The 15,179-nt window shown below is 38.8% G+C and overlaps 1 protein-coding gene across 2 annotated transcripts in view; it reads right to left on the bottom strand.

Annotated features, from left to right (window-relative positions):
* The window catches only part of LOC114490991 (ABI family member 3 binding protein), a 247,096-nt gene that overhangs the window by 218,116 nt on the left and 13,801 nt on the right, over positions 1–15,179 (bottom strand). The gene's annotated exons all lie outside the window — the stretch shown is intronic.

Here is a 15,179-nt window from a genome sequence, read left to right as displayed (position 1 = left end):
CTGTGAGAGGAAGGGCTTGAGCTGTATACTCTCTGGGGTTTGGGCTCTGAACTCCATGACTATTAAAGGTAAATTCTATTTGATTACCATCAATTCCAAGGGACAGATCCAGTTTTTAATGTGTTAGAATTTTGTTAAATTGAATATTATTTGAAATTAACACTACTTCAGATATGCTGGGCCTCTCAAACTTTTGGTATGCCAGTATGACAAAGAACAATTCAACCTGTGTATATACAGTAAAAATAATTAATTCTAAATTATGTACTCATGTCTCTATGCAATTTTCTGATTTCAATCATTGCAAAAATTGCTCAATAAGGTAGAATAATTACAAGTAGCCCAATGGTTAAATTTTACTATGTTAGTCTGGAACAAAAATGTATCAAGGAACATTTTATGAGAAGTAAAATTTTATTCTGCAATTGGCTAAGGGTTTTCAGTAGAGGCTATTCTTCATAAAAATATACATTCTTACATATTAAAAAGTTATAGCTACTTAAGTTAGTAGCCACATAGCTTTTTGAAATCTACTAAAAATGAGATTAGGAAAGGGTTAATATTACATCGTTGAAGCTGGCATCAAAACAGGACTCTGTCGTACTGGAAGACATAGGCAAGGGCAGCCTTGGGCAGCTCTGGGGAGTCCTAGTCTACAGTCTGGCTGTACCTGATCCAGATTCTGGATATGACTGAAATCACTTCCAGCCTGTTATTCTATTAGTGTATATGATACAGCTTTGAAGCTCAGAATCCTGTTTTAAAAAATCCCAAGTGGTACATTGCAGAATTCTTAAAATAAAATTTGCTGTTTCAAAAGGATAATACAGAATCCTTTGAATGCAACTTTCTCCTTCAAACATTAGGTTCATGCACAATTCCCTTTGGGATTTGATGAGGCTTTTCAAACGCACAGGAGGAGTAGTCTATTTCTTCTCAGTTCACCAGCAGGGTCACTGTTGCCTCATTTTACGCAGATCTAGTGTCTGACACGAAGGGTGGGGAGGCACAGACATGGTCTAGTGATACAAACCATGAAGCAAGATGGTCACAGACTTGAGGGAGAGCCAAACAAACAGTCTGCACATGCAGCCTGTGTGGGGCAGTTCTCAATGTGCTCTCAGAGCACGAACTATCCTGATTTTACAGATAGGAAGGAGTTTAGAGGTTGGAAAACACACTCTTCATTTTAAAGCAGAGATAACCGAGGACAAGTGAGGTGACGTGACTGATACAGAGCTTTGGAGCTAACCAGTCGCATTGCTAGAATTGAAGCTCTCCAGTCCACCAATCAGTCTAATACTATGCACCCCATGGAGAGAGAGCAAAACCAATTACTAAAGAGATGGGCACACCAATAAACATGGCCAGTGGCAGGTCCTTGACCATGGATTTTATTATAAAGTTGAAAAAATTCTCCCTCAACCACAAACATACATGACAAGTGCAGTAATCAGAACAGGATCTTGTCCCAAAAATGTGCATTTGAAAATGAGGGTGAAGAAACTCCAGGATCTCCAAATTTCAAGGCATATCTCAGAACAGATAGAAAAGTAGACCTATGTCATTAAGAAGAAAAAAAAACACACACTTTTTTGAAAAGAACAATGGATTTTGCCAGAATAGAGTCAGGGTGGAGTAGGAAGACTCTGCATCTGAGGGTAATAACTCATTTCTGTAAACCACCTGCCAAGAGTCAGAGGAAATCCCCAATAATCTTAGCAGAATAAAAAAAAATTTTCAAAGATTTGAGGAAAAATTTATTCTGTACTTTTTCCTGCTCATATAAAGATAACCTCAAACTAAAAACTATAAATATTCTTCCAAGGAAATCATTATTAAATTGTCTTTACTTAAAAACTTCATATTATGCCCTGACCAGATGGCTCAGTTGGTTGGAGCATTGTCCCATACACTGAAAGACTGTGTTTTCAATGCCTGGTCAGGGCATATCCTAGGTGGCAGGTTCAATACTCAGTAGGGGCACTGACAGGAGACAACCAATTGATGTTTCTCTGTTACATCCATGTCTCTCTCTCTCTCTCTCTCTCTCATCAATAAACATATCCTCAGGTGAGGAATAAAATTAATAATAATAATAATAAAACACAAATTAAAACTTCATATTACATAAGGAGTTTACTGCATTTTTTTCCAACAGAGTACTCCCATGGGGGTATTCCCACAAGAGCACATCAAGCTGAATCCTGGCCATTCCTCTAAAGTCTTGCTGTAGCCCAAATTCCTCACAGCCACATGCCTGGATGGCCAACTGCCTCTGTAGCTGTTCAGGTCTATGTCATAAAAAAGGTGGAAGGCACTCTTATCCACACCCATCCTCCTATAGTGCCTGGGCTATAGAAGGCAATTAACAAGTATTTGGTCAGTGAATTCATATAAATTTGAAGCAGGAATCAGGCTTCTTATTCCATAGAAATGCTCAGTGGCAAAATTAGAAACATCAATTGCTTTACTATGTGTTGGTTTTACTTCTTTCAAGTGGTGTCCAGCTGAGCATCTGCAGAGGTAGCTATAGTCTCTTCCAAAGTGAACACATTGAAAAATATGACCAAGCACATGAAGCCCAACTCCCAGGTGTCCACTTGCAGGTAGTGTCACATTTAGAGACACAGGGACCCAGATGTGGACTTCAGGTCCTACTCTTGCCCAACTCAAATATTCAAAAGAACCTAAGAACTTGGAGCACAGCAACTTTCATTAAATTTACTTGTTCTCAGCCCTGGCTGGCATAGCTCAGTGGATTGAGCGCAGGCTGGGAATCAAAGTGTCCCAGGTTCGATTCCCAGCCAGGGTACATTCCTGGGTTGCAGGCCAGAGCCCCCAGCAACAGCACATGGATGTCTGTCTGTCTGTCTGTCTGTCTCTCCCTCCCTCCCTTCCCTCTCTAAAAATAAATAAATAAATAAAATCTTTAAAAAAAAAGAAATGCCACATCAGCCATCTTTAAAAAAAATTCACTTGTTCTCACCACCCTACAGAGAGTGCTCAAACTTTCACATGACTGGACCTCTCCTATCTGTGCCATCCAGGTGCTACTTGGCCCATTCTCTCTCTCTCTCTCCCCCTCTCTCTCCCCCCCCACCCCAAGGCCGAGGGCCCATAAGTTCCTGGCTTGTGACAACCCCCTTCTGGAGCCAAACCCTGACCAGAGCAGCTCCTCAGTTTGTGCTGAAAGCTTTCCTCTATACCTGCAGTACCATTCTCCTTCCTCTCAGAGAGTGGGGGAGGTAGAAGAATAGGAGTGGACAAAGGGGGACAGGGAGGGCTGTCTAATTAGTGTTGCTCCATCTCAGTATCTGAACGAAATGATTGGGAAGTGGCCCATCACAGGTGCTCCTGGCACATGCTTCAAGCCAAGAGTTTTTTCTTTGAATCCCAATTAAACCTGAGTTACTCCAAGGAGTTCATTAAGGAAAAAAAAATCTTTAAGCTACGTTTTCTTGGTAATTATAACTGCTTCAAGAAATTTTTGTGGCTGCTGCTACCATTTTCTGGATTAAATATATATCCTTCTCCCAACATCTCTTGTAAGTTTCCTGAAACCATTTTCGTTACAGTCAGGACTTTCTGTTGTGAAGACATTACTTGGTGCCTCTTCCAGGACCCACTGGACATGTAAACAAAATAGGTTGCCACTTATTAGAAAGGTTTGAGAGGCATACAGAGGGCTCTTATGCCTTAATAACATTTTCCCCACAAACCATACTTGGTTAAAGTCTTCCCATTAGAGAAGATAGACCTAATTCCCTATTCATACAAGCATTTTCCATAAAAGAAATCTCTCAGAGAAAGAAGACATATAGCTGTTACCAACCATTAACACCTTACTATGAACAAGGACATTAGTTTCTTTTTAAACTGTAGGCTAGCCAGAATGGGGCACTTACTGGAGAAATTTTGAAAGAGAGCAGTGATGGGATAGTCTGGAGCTCAAGCACTAAAAAGAGAAGGCAAGTCTGGTGTGGGATAATGTACGTCTTTACACATGGGGCTCCAGAGAGGAGAACATTGATAATGTGAGTGGGCCCCAAAGGTATATCTACCACACATTCAGGATTTTTCCCCCCAAATTATCACAAATGCCTTACAGTGGATATAGATAGAAATTAAAATAACTGCAAGTACAAAGCTTGATATACGGTAGATGTTTAACAAATGTCAATACAAGTTGAAATGCATTTGTCTGCTCATTAAGGTATTTATCTTTCTTTGTTTCAACAAAACGATAGTTTTTTGCAATGAGTGGATTGAAAATGGGAGTCATCAAAAGTAGATTTTTTAAATGGAAATTAAAACAGAAAGGAGGTGTGAGGGGTCTTGCCAGTCAAGCCAACTTGTACTTTGTCAGGAAAGGAATCACAGAAATGTGGGCTGAGATGGGTGTGCCTTTCAAAAAAAAGGGTAGAAACTGAAAATGGAATGTCATCTTTCCTGTAAGCACTGGATTCCCTTGAAAACATTTCTGCAACCTGGTAATTTCACCTCACTAGCACAATGCATCAATGTATTCAGAGTGTCCTTGATTTAAGCCAGAGTGTCTGTCCTAGCTTAATAAAGTTAGTATTGTCATTAAAACAACCTCTGTATGTTTCAGAAAATGAAACTCACACCATAGAAATTAATGTAAGCAAAATAAAATTTTATGTGAAAAAATGTGTCTGACTAAAAGAGATCTACAAATAAACTGGTGATTGCAAATATTTTTAAAGCACCTTTGACATGTGAAAACTACTCTCTGGGCCAGGAAGAGAAGTGATGGATGAATGCTTAGTTTTAAAAGGATCCCACAAGGCAGCTGCAACTATGCACAAAGACAATCAGGTTCCCACAAGCCCTTACTCACCTTAAAAAAATCAAACAATACAGTTATTATTTTTTCGAGTCAAAGCTCTTCAACACGTTGTTATCTTCATATGTTAATGCATATTTTTAAAGGCAAATAAGCAGTTTCATTAGGCTCTCAGGTTTCCCTTTTCTGTTTATGGTGTTTGAAGCCCAGTGAGTAAGGTACTGAGACTTTTTTCCTAATGAATGTTACATGTCTTAGCCCCTGGATGGAGAAAATATCCATAAACAATAACAATATCACCATGTACTTTCACATAAACAACATGCATGATCGAGCAAATACAATCAATCCTCATTATTAACAGAGTCCACATTTGCAAATTTGTCTACTTGTTAAAATTTATGTGTAACCCCCAAATCAATGCTCACAACACTTTTTCAGTCATTCATGGACATGCACAGAGTAGCAAAAAATTTAAGTTCCCTGATGTGCACATTCCCAGCTCTGGTAGAAAATGGCAACATTCTGCCTCTCTGTTTCTGCTCTCAGGCTGTAAACCAGTGCCCCGTGCTTTGTCTGTTTAGTGCTATTTTTCCCATTTTTGTTTTTGTCTTGATGATTTCACTGTCTAAAATGGCCCCCAAGTATAGTGCTAATGTGCTGTGTAGCAGTCATAAGCAAAAGAAGACTGTGTTGTGCCTTATGGAGAAAATATGTGAATTAGATAAGCTCTGTTCAGGCATGAACTACAGTGCTGTTGGCTGTGAGTTCACTGTTAATGAACTACTTACAAAGGTCTGTCTGGAAAAAGTCCAGCCATTGTTGCTGTAACAAGAATGGTTTCCGTGACATCAATGTTACCTGATATCCAAGGAGAGTGGACTGGAAGGCACATATATAAACAATGATGACTTCCCTGTACTAGTCAGTGGCGGCTGTAGATGTTGTTGAGTGAGCATGTGTACTATGTGACCATCACATTCAAAATGACGGAGCAAATAAATAGAGGAAGGAACCTGCATCAAATTTTGTGTTAAGCTGGAACATTCCTCTGCAGAAACTACTTGGATGATTCAGAAGGACTTCAGGGACAATGCAATGAGTACAGTGCAAATAGAATACAGTGTGGCACAAATGCTTCAAAGATGGTCAAGAATCTTTTCAAAGTGATCCATGTTCTAGAAGGTCTGCTAAAAGCAGAAAATCTGAGAATGTTCAACGTGTTTGGGCTGTAATCAACAAAGATCAGCAACTGACAGGATCCCAGAAGGCAGATCCTATAGCTGATCTGAAGCTGATCTGGGGATTCTAAAGACTACTGTGTCCCAGATTTTGTCACAGGATCTTGGCATGAAACGTGTTGTGGCAAAATTCATCCTGTGGCTTCTGCTACTAGAGCAGAAGGAACATCATGCTGCAGTTACTAATGACTTGATTCAAACCACTATCAATAAATAAGATTTCCTCAAGAAGGTCATAATTGGAGATGAATCGTGGGTCTACAGCTATGATCTAGAAACAAATGGAAGTCACCTGGTTCTCCATGTCCAAAGAAGAAGCAGCGAAGTCTAAGCAAGATCAAGACCATGTCAACTGTGTTTTTCGAATGGGAAGGTGTTGCCCATCACAACTATGGCCCTCCAGTCTAAACAATTAATAAGGAGTACTGCCTCAATGGTCTTTATCAGTTGAGAGATGCAATACAATAAAAATGGCCACAACTATGCACAATTGATGGTTGGCAGCTTCATTGTGACAAAATGCTCATTCATGCATCATATCTCATGCAGAGTTTTTTGGCAAAACATCAAATCACCCCTCTTACAGTTCAGATTTGGTGCCCTGCAACTCCTGGCTTTTCCCAAAATTAAAATCACCTTTGAAAGGGAAGAGATTTCAGACCATCGATGAGATTCAGGAAAATATGACAGGGCGGCTGATGGTGACTGGGAAAACTGTGTGAGGTCCCAAGGTGCCTACCTTGAAGGGGACTGAGGCGTCATTGTCTGATGTAGATTGTTTCTTGTGTCTTGTGTCTTCTTCAATAAATGTCTATTTTTCATACTATGTGGCTGGATACTCTGAACAGACCTAATATAATGGAATCCTACTCAACCAATTAAAAAAAAAACACCTGCAGTAATATTTCCCAAGAGAGGGGCACTATGGAAAGCCAAACCTGCTCATGAAGCTGTTCGAGATCCTTGCTCCCTAAAACACAACATCAAGTTGTTTATAGACAGTCCAGGCAAATAATTTCTCCTGTTTAATTAGAAGTTAATCACTTTTAATATGTTGATCTGACAATTATTAAATAATTTATATTAAGAATAGTATAGCCCTGGCTGGCGTAGCTCAGTGGATTGAGCGCAGGCTGTGAACCAAAGTGTCGCAGGTTCGATTCCCAGTCAGGGTACATGCCTGGGTTGCAGGCCATGACCCCCAGCAACCACACATTGATGTTTCTCTCCCTCTCTCTCTCTCTCTCTCTCTCTCTCTCTCTCCCCCCTTCCCTCTCTAAAAATAAATAAATAAAATCTTTTAAAAAAAGAATAGTATAGAGAATTTCTAAAAGAATTTATTGCATTTACCTTAGAAAAAAAGAAATAGGATATTGAGAAAGTAAAAATGTTTACATTTGAATTTAGATAAAAGTCTTTAATTATTGAAAGCTTCTTCCTTATTTTGTTATGCTGCATTAAACAACAAAACTTTTGTAAGCAAGCTGACAAAATTGAACCTAACAACTCACTCTCTTCTCTAATACACACACTTCTAATGAAGAAGTCTGTGGAGCAAAGTCACTTATGCATGAACGAGTCCTTGTGCTGCCTTGGAGGAGATGGGCCAGTGAGGACAGAATGGGAAAGGAACCTAAAATAGTTGATCTCCAGTCACAGTTGTGACTTTTCTAGTGCCATGCTGACTGCTTCGATGATGATTTCAGATGTGACTCAATTTTTTGCCTTCCCTGACATTTTTTGGCCACAGCATCCTTTACAAATAGATTCTGCTTCAAAAGCCCTGACCAGGTAGCTCAGTTTGTTGGAGGAGCATCCAGATACACCAAGATTGTGGGTTCATCTCTGGTCAGGGCATGTACAAGAATCAACCAGTGAATGCATAAATAATTGGAACGACAAATCGATGCTTCTCTCTCTCACACAAATCAATCAATAAATTTTTTTGAAAAAGCATTAATGCTTTGCTTGCTTAATTAGCTGTATTCATTCAGAGTGAATAAAGGAGTGGTAGAAAATGAGCTGTTTTTACTGATAAAATAGCTCTTCCTTGGCAATTATGATAAGACATTGTAGGAAAGTCAAGTTCATGATGCCTTGAACTGCATGAAAGCAAAAGGCAAGTGGTCCTGTGAGTCCCTGAGTGATGATACATATTAATAAAAAAAGATTTGGATACAGACTAGAATTTGGCCTAAGAGAGGCTAAGCAGGAAGTCTTGTTCCTTGTGCCCTAGATCATCCAGTTGACCCAAATATTGATCAATGAAATGGTCAACTAGATGGAAATGCTTACCCAATGTTACGTTTTGTTAACAAGGTCTTAGTTACTGATGTTAACTGCCTGATATTTCTTTGTGATCATTTTATAAACAATGGCATATTAAAAAGAAGCAAATGAGTTGCTTAAGGTGCTAAAAAGCACCCACTAATCAATGATACTACAGGTAAAATACACTTAAAACATCTTTAATGTTCTGAAAGAGCCCTAGTTTACAAACATGCTTTCTGTGTCTTCAAAAACATCTTCATATTTCTCATGCATTCTTGTTTGGAGTTAGAAAAATTTGCTCATCCTCCGCAGATAGCAAACATAAATTCCTTTTAGCCCTGGCTGGTGTGGCTCAGTGGTTGAGTGCCAGCCTTTGAATCAAAGGGTCGCCAGTTCCATTCCCAGTCTAGGGCACATGCCTAGGTTGTGGGCCAGGTACCCAGTAGGGGGCATGTGAGAGGCAACCACACATTGGTTTCTCTTCCTCTTTCTCTATCCCTCTCCTTCTCTAAAAAATAAATAAGTAAAATCTTTAAAAAGAAACTCCTTTTCCTGGCCAGGTGGGTAAGTTGGTTGTGGCATTGTCCAATATACCAAAAGGTTGTGGGTTCAATCCCCAGTCAGGGCACATGCCTAGGTTGCCGGTTTGATACCTGGCACATACATGTGGCACCCAATCCATGTTTCTCTTTCACATTAATGTTTCTTTCTCTCTTAAATCAATGAAAGCATATCCTTTGATGAAGATTTTTTAAAAAGAAGAAGAAATTCCCCACATGAAGTATTTTTTATTTTTAAGTAAACATTTGTTTTTAATTTTGCAGAATGGGAGAGAAGGCCCTATTCAAAGCCTTCCCACTCATCCAAGCAAAATAAATCCCTTTTTCTCTATGATCCAGTTCGGCCTTATTCATTCCTCAGTCATAGCCATTATTGCATTATAGTGTCTTGTTAAGTTCATCCATTCCTTTTGCTAGGATATAAACTCCACTGGGAAAGAAACCATATTTCTTCTTTATATGTTCATTCCTCCTATTATAACATGAGGTGCTTATAAAATGATTTTTTTTCTATAAGAGATAAGAAATTTCACAAAGGCCTACCCTGGAGATATAATTATATGAAGAATGCCATGGCATAAACTTCAGCATGAGGTCAAAGCTAACAAAGGCCAAAGAACTAAGAGTCTGGCCTGATCCAAATTGATGCCAGGAGGCCCATTAGTTCCTCAGAGGAATTCAGCAATGTAGGTCAGCTACAGTGTGGATCTTGGATCTGGTTCTCTTTAATCTCTCTTGGAAACAGGTTGACTCTCCTATAAGGTATCAGGACCAATACAGATTCACCCTTGGCCTAAGGCTGATCCTGAAATGTCCTCTGGAATGAAGGACAAGGATATTTATCAAGGCCTTACAAAACATGGTCTGTAAGCTGTTCTAAACTATGAAACATTTTCCATGATTACTTTAAAAAGATATTTGTTTACATATTTTTGCAATCACTCTGATCAGCATTTATGCCATTTTTTTTGTAATCCTGGAAAAAGTAAATGATTCAAAAAATCTCCTTCAGAATTTATTTCCATTTATCTTTTACCCATAGGCAACACTACATGTCTAAAGCCATAGGCCAATAAATAAGATGATCTGTAGTTTTCATTCTATTTGTGCTCCATTTAAATAGTCCTTTAAATTACAATAAAAAGGCAGCAAACACACTGTGTATTAATTACCCATTGTTATGTAATAAATTAATTCAAAGCTTAGTGACTTAAACAGCAATAGGCATTTATTATCCACACAGTTGCTGTTGATCAGGAAGGAACTTGGAAACAGTGTGGCTAGGCAGTTATAACTCAGAACACCTTATGAACCACAGTTGAGATATTGGCCAGGGTTGCAGTTATCAGAAGGCTTGACTGGGGTTGGAGGACGCACTTCCAAGGTGGCTCACTCACATGGCTAATGAGTTTCTGCTGGCTATGGGCAGGGAGTCTCAGTCATGTGGCTCTCCACATGGCTCTCTCCACAGGACTGCTTGAGTGTTCTCATGACATGGCAGCTGGTTTCCTCCATTGGGTTATCCAAGAGAAAGAGCAAAGTGTGAACTTTTATGACTTTTATAACATAGCCTCAGAAATCACACATCCACACCTCACCTCTTCTATATTTTAATGGACACACAAGCCAGCGTGACTCACTCTGTGAGGGGATGGCAAGGGTGTGAATACCTAAAGGTGAGGGTCATTGAGGGTCATTTAAATGTTTTACACAACATCAAGATCAATTACATAAAATAAACTGTGCTCACATCTTAGTTATGATGTTTGAGGGTTTTCATGGACCATCTCAAAGCCCTTTCTGCATGTTTCATGCATATAGTAGCAATCCTTCCAATGACTCCATGTGATGCATTTTAATACTAACTCAGTAAAAGGCATCTTTCTAGACATGGTGTTCTTAACTTTTATTACCTCTTAGACTTCTTTGAGAATCTCAACATTGAAGCACCAATAGACCTAAAAAATGTATATACTCACAAGTGTACCACTTTACATACAACTTCTAAGAGTGTTTATGTACTTCTGGAGCTAATAAAAAGGACTTCAACCTGCAAGCTACATACACAATGTTTTCAGCTGCCTGCCTAATATAATGTCACAGCTAATGTTCAACAATAGGCTGATGTCCACTATTAGCTGGAGAGCTGGCTACCAGTCTATGTAAGTCAAAGTAACAGAACTTCTATGGAAAGTATCAAATTCATCTTTAGTTTCAGCATTGTATTTTTCCTGATTGACCTGATAAACTAAACTGGTCACACTTTATAGTAAACTTTCTTGAGTTTGGGTTACACTGAACAGATGCTTCAGGCTTATAGTAGGTATTAACTTTAACATACATACACACATAAACAGAATGACTCTAACTAATATTTCATAATGTCACCAAAACTTTCCAGCCCCAATTTTAAACATCACTCACCACCAAACAAGGCTATGTTAACAGCAAATGCTGCTCAGGACTCCAGCTAGCTATGGGAAAAAATGGTTTCTAAATATTAAGGCAGACAGAAGTTCTAGGGCTCTAACCAGACCAAGACCTAGGGCTCTAACCATCTCAAGCTGAGCCTTCTTCTACAGACATGTATCATATACTGAACAATGAAAAGCACAGGTTATCCAAATTTATAGAACTATAGTAAGTTAGCTCAGTTTCTCTTACCCACTTCCTGCCAGTTAGTGCCCCAGTGCTTGGTACTGATTATATAAAAGATATGTATTTTCTTCTCCATACACAGTTAATACCATCAGAATCATCAGTGATAGTGGTTTAACATGCAGATGGCCAGACATACTAAATCAGACTTGATAGTAAGTGAGGGCTGGGAGAAGGATGGGGGTAGCAGGACTCTGCATACTTAACAGATTCACTGGTTAGTGGTTTTCAAAATGCGGTCCCTGGACCAGCAGCACCTGGAAACTTGTGAGAAATGCAAATTCTCTGGCCATCCCTACCTTAGATCTGCAGAATCAGAAACTCTGGGGATGCAAGCAGCATTCTGAGTTTTAACAAGCCCTCCAGGTCAATCTGATGCTCTATCAAGCATGAGGACCATTACACTCAGAAAATTATTGCAAAATAAGGACATCCCTAGAAAGAGATATCCCTAAAAGGGTCTTGACTCTTTTAATGCTTATCTTGTAATGCCTTTTAAATTATTTCATAACACAGTTTACAGGAAGTTTATTTAGTGTTAATGTCTGTGGTCCTCCTGTGGCTTATGAACTTCTGGCCATGAAAAGGAATGTTTGAATGAATGTCTCTGGGACACCACAAAAACCTTACAGATGACTGTGAGCCATGGGTTATAATGTCTTTGAAAACACTACAGTAAATACATGTCTTAATTTTCTGACACAAGTGAAAACAGATGCTTGTATTAAATGGCTGGTTAAGAATAAATGTTATATAATGCAATTCAGTGGACAATTTTAGGAGATTATAAGACTAAATGGTGCTTTTTGAACAGCTAATAAAGACTCCTGAAAATATTTGAAAAAGTACTGATATGTTGAAAATTGACTGACCTACAGTCCGAAGTATTGTCACTCTTAAAAATATTTTTTATTAAAAATTTCTTTTAAATTATAGTTGACATAGTTTCAGGTATAAAACATAGTGATCAGATATTCGTATACCTTACAAAGGGATCACCACAATAAATCTAGTACCCATCTGACAACATACATACTTATTATAATACTACTAACTAAACTTTCTGTGCTGTACTTCACATCTTCATAACTATTGTTTTAATCCTCACCTGGGGATATATTATATTGATTTGAGAGAGAGAAGCATTGATGTGAGAGAGAAACATGAATTGGTTGCCTCCCATACATACCCCAGCCTGGGATCGAACCCAAGACCTAGGTATGTGCCCTGACCTGTAATCAAACCTGCAACCTTTTGGTGTACAGGGTGATGCTCCAACCAACTGAGCCACCTGACCAGGGCTCCATGACTAAGTGATTCAAGGATACTTTTTTTAAGTCACACATTACTGAATATTTATTTTTTATTTACACAAATAATGTGCTACTTTTATATTCAGAAGTTTTAAATGTTGTCTTTTGGGATACAATCAAAGCTATTATTGGTGGAAAATTCACTACCTCTGATACTAAAATTACTAAACAGAAAGAATGAAAACAATTTCTAGAAAAATGAATAAAATACAGGTAAGTTTCACAGTAGTTTAGGAATAAGTGTGCATAAGTAAAAAGTAATTGAAACAGCAGAATTAGATGTACAAGAACAAATTAAAAAGACATAGGCTAGTCTTAACACCAGCTGGAGCCAGCATGGTAAGAAAATCTGGCATCTGTATCTAGTTATGCTTCTGTGGAAAAAATTGTTTGAAAAACACTTGAAATGAGCAACCAGGTCTTAGAATTTGTGGAGCACATAGTCTAGCACAATCTTAGTTTTGATTTCTTTATTTAAGTATATTTTATTGATTGTGCTATTACAGTTATCCCATTTTTTTCTCCCCTTTATCTCCCCTCTACCCTTCACTTCCCCTCCAACATCCCACCCCCCTCAGTCCATGTCCATGGGTTGTACATATAAGTTCTTGGGCTTCTCTATTACCTATACTCTTCTTAACCTCCCCCATCTATTTTATGCCTACCAATTATGCTTCTAATCCCCTGTACCTTTTCCACCCTATTCCCCACTGATAACCCTCCACGTGATTTCCATTTCTGTGATTTTGTTCCTGTTCTAATTGTTTGCTTAGTTTTTGTTTTTTAGGTTCAGTTGTTGATTGTTGTATGTTGTCATTTTACTGTTCATAGTTTTTGATCTTCTTCAATTTCTTAGATAAGTCCATTTAATATTTCATATAATAAGGGCTTGGATACTGAACTCCTTTAACTTGACCTTATACGGGAAGTACTTGATCTGCTCTTCCATTCTAAATGACAGCTTTGCTGAGTAGAGCAATCTTGGATGTAGGTCCTTGCCTTTCATGACTTCAAGTACTTCTTTCCAGCCGCTTCTTGCCTGTAAGGTTTCTTTTGCGAAGTCAGCCGATAGTCTTATGGGAACTTCTTTGTAGGTGACTCTTTCCTTTCCTCTTGCTGCTTTTAAGATTCTCTCATTATCTTTAATCTTGGATAACTGAATTATGAGGTGCCTTGTTGTCCTTGGGTCCAATTTCTTTGGGACTCTCTGGGCCTCCTGGTCTTCCTGGAAGTCTATTTACTTCACCAGATTGGGGAAGTTTTCCTTCATTATTTGTTCAAATAAGTTTTCAACTTCTTGCTCTTCTTCTTCTCCTTCTAGCACTCCCATGATTTGGATGTTGGAGCACTTAAAGTTGTCCCAGAGGTTCCTAAGCCTCTCCTCCTTTTTTTGAATTCTTGTATCTTCATTCTTTTCTGGTTGGATGTTTATTTCTTCCTTTTGTTCCAAATCATTCATTTGAGTCCTGGTTTCCTTCCTGTCACTGCTGATTCCCTGAATATTTTGCTTTATTTCACTTTGGGTATCCTTCATTTGTTCTTTCATTTTTCAACCAAGCTCAATCAGTTCTGTGAGCATCTTGATTACCAATGTTTTGAACTCTGCATCTGATAGGTTGTGTATCTCCTTGCTGCTTAGCTCTTCTTCTGGAGTTTTTATCTGTTCTTTCATTTGGGCCATATTTCTTTGTCTAGGTGCACCTGTTATGTTGTAAAAGGCGGAGCTTTAGGTATTCACCAGGGTGGGGCAACCCTCTTTGCTGCATTGTGGATCTGTCTGTGGAGGAGGGGTCTGAGAGGGGACATTGTCACTGTTAGCCCTGCTCTAGCCCCACTTTCCAATGAACTCTCCTGTGAGACAGGGAGTTTCCCCCGCCTTTGCAAACCCCACAGAATTTTACAGCTAGAGATTTTGAGTCTTTAGTTTCCTGGTCAGTCGACTAGCCCCACCTCGCCTGCACAATCTGCTGCCTTGCTGGGGGTCCTCTCTGCCCGGCTGCCCATCTCTGCCCCTCCTACTGGTCTGGGTGAATGTTTCTTTAACTCCTTTATTGTCAGAGTTCCATGCAGTTTGATTTTCTGGAAGTTCTGGTTGTTTACTATGCTTAAAATGGTTGGTATCCTTCTTTAGGTTGTGCGAGGAAGTGAAGTGTTTCTACCTACACCTCTATCTTGGCTGGAACTCCCTCAAGGATATTTTTTATTAATCATTCTTGTGATTCAGTTATAATATCAATATTTAAAATGTTAATTACTGTTCTCCAAACAGGATAATAAAAATAATTACTTTCTCCAGTGAAAGACTTTATAAAGAGTTTTGCAACTA

The sequence above is a fragment of the Phyllostomus discolor genome, chromosome 2 (assembly GCF_004126475.2).
Source record: "Phyllostomus discolor isolate MPI-MPIP mPhyDis1 chromosome 2, mPhyDis1.pri.v3, whole genome shotgun sequence".
In the NCBI taxonomy this organism is placed as follows: domain Eukaryota; kingdom Metazoa; phylum Chordata; class Mammalia; order Chiroptera; family Phyllostomidae; genus Phyllostomus; species Phyllostomus discolor.
This window is presented reverse-complemented; position numbering and strand designations above follow the sequence as displayed.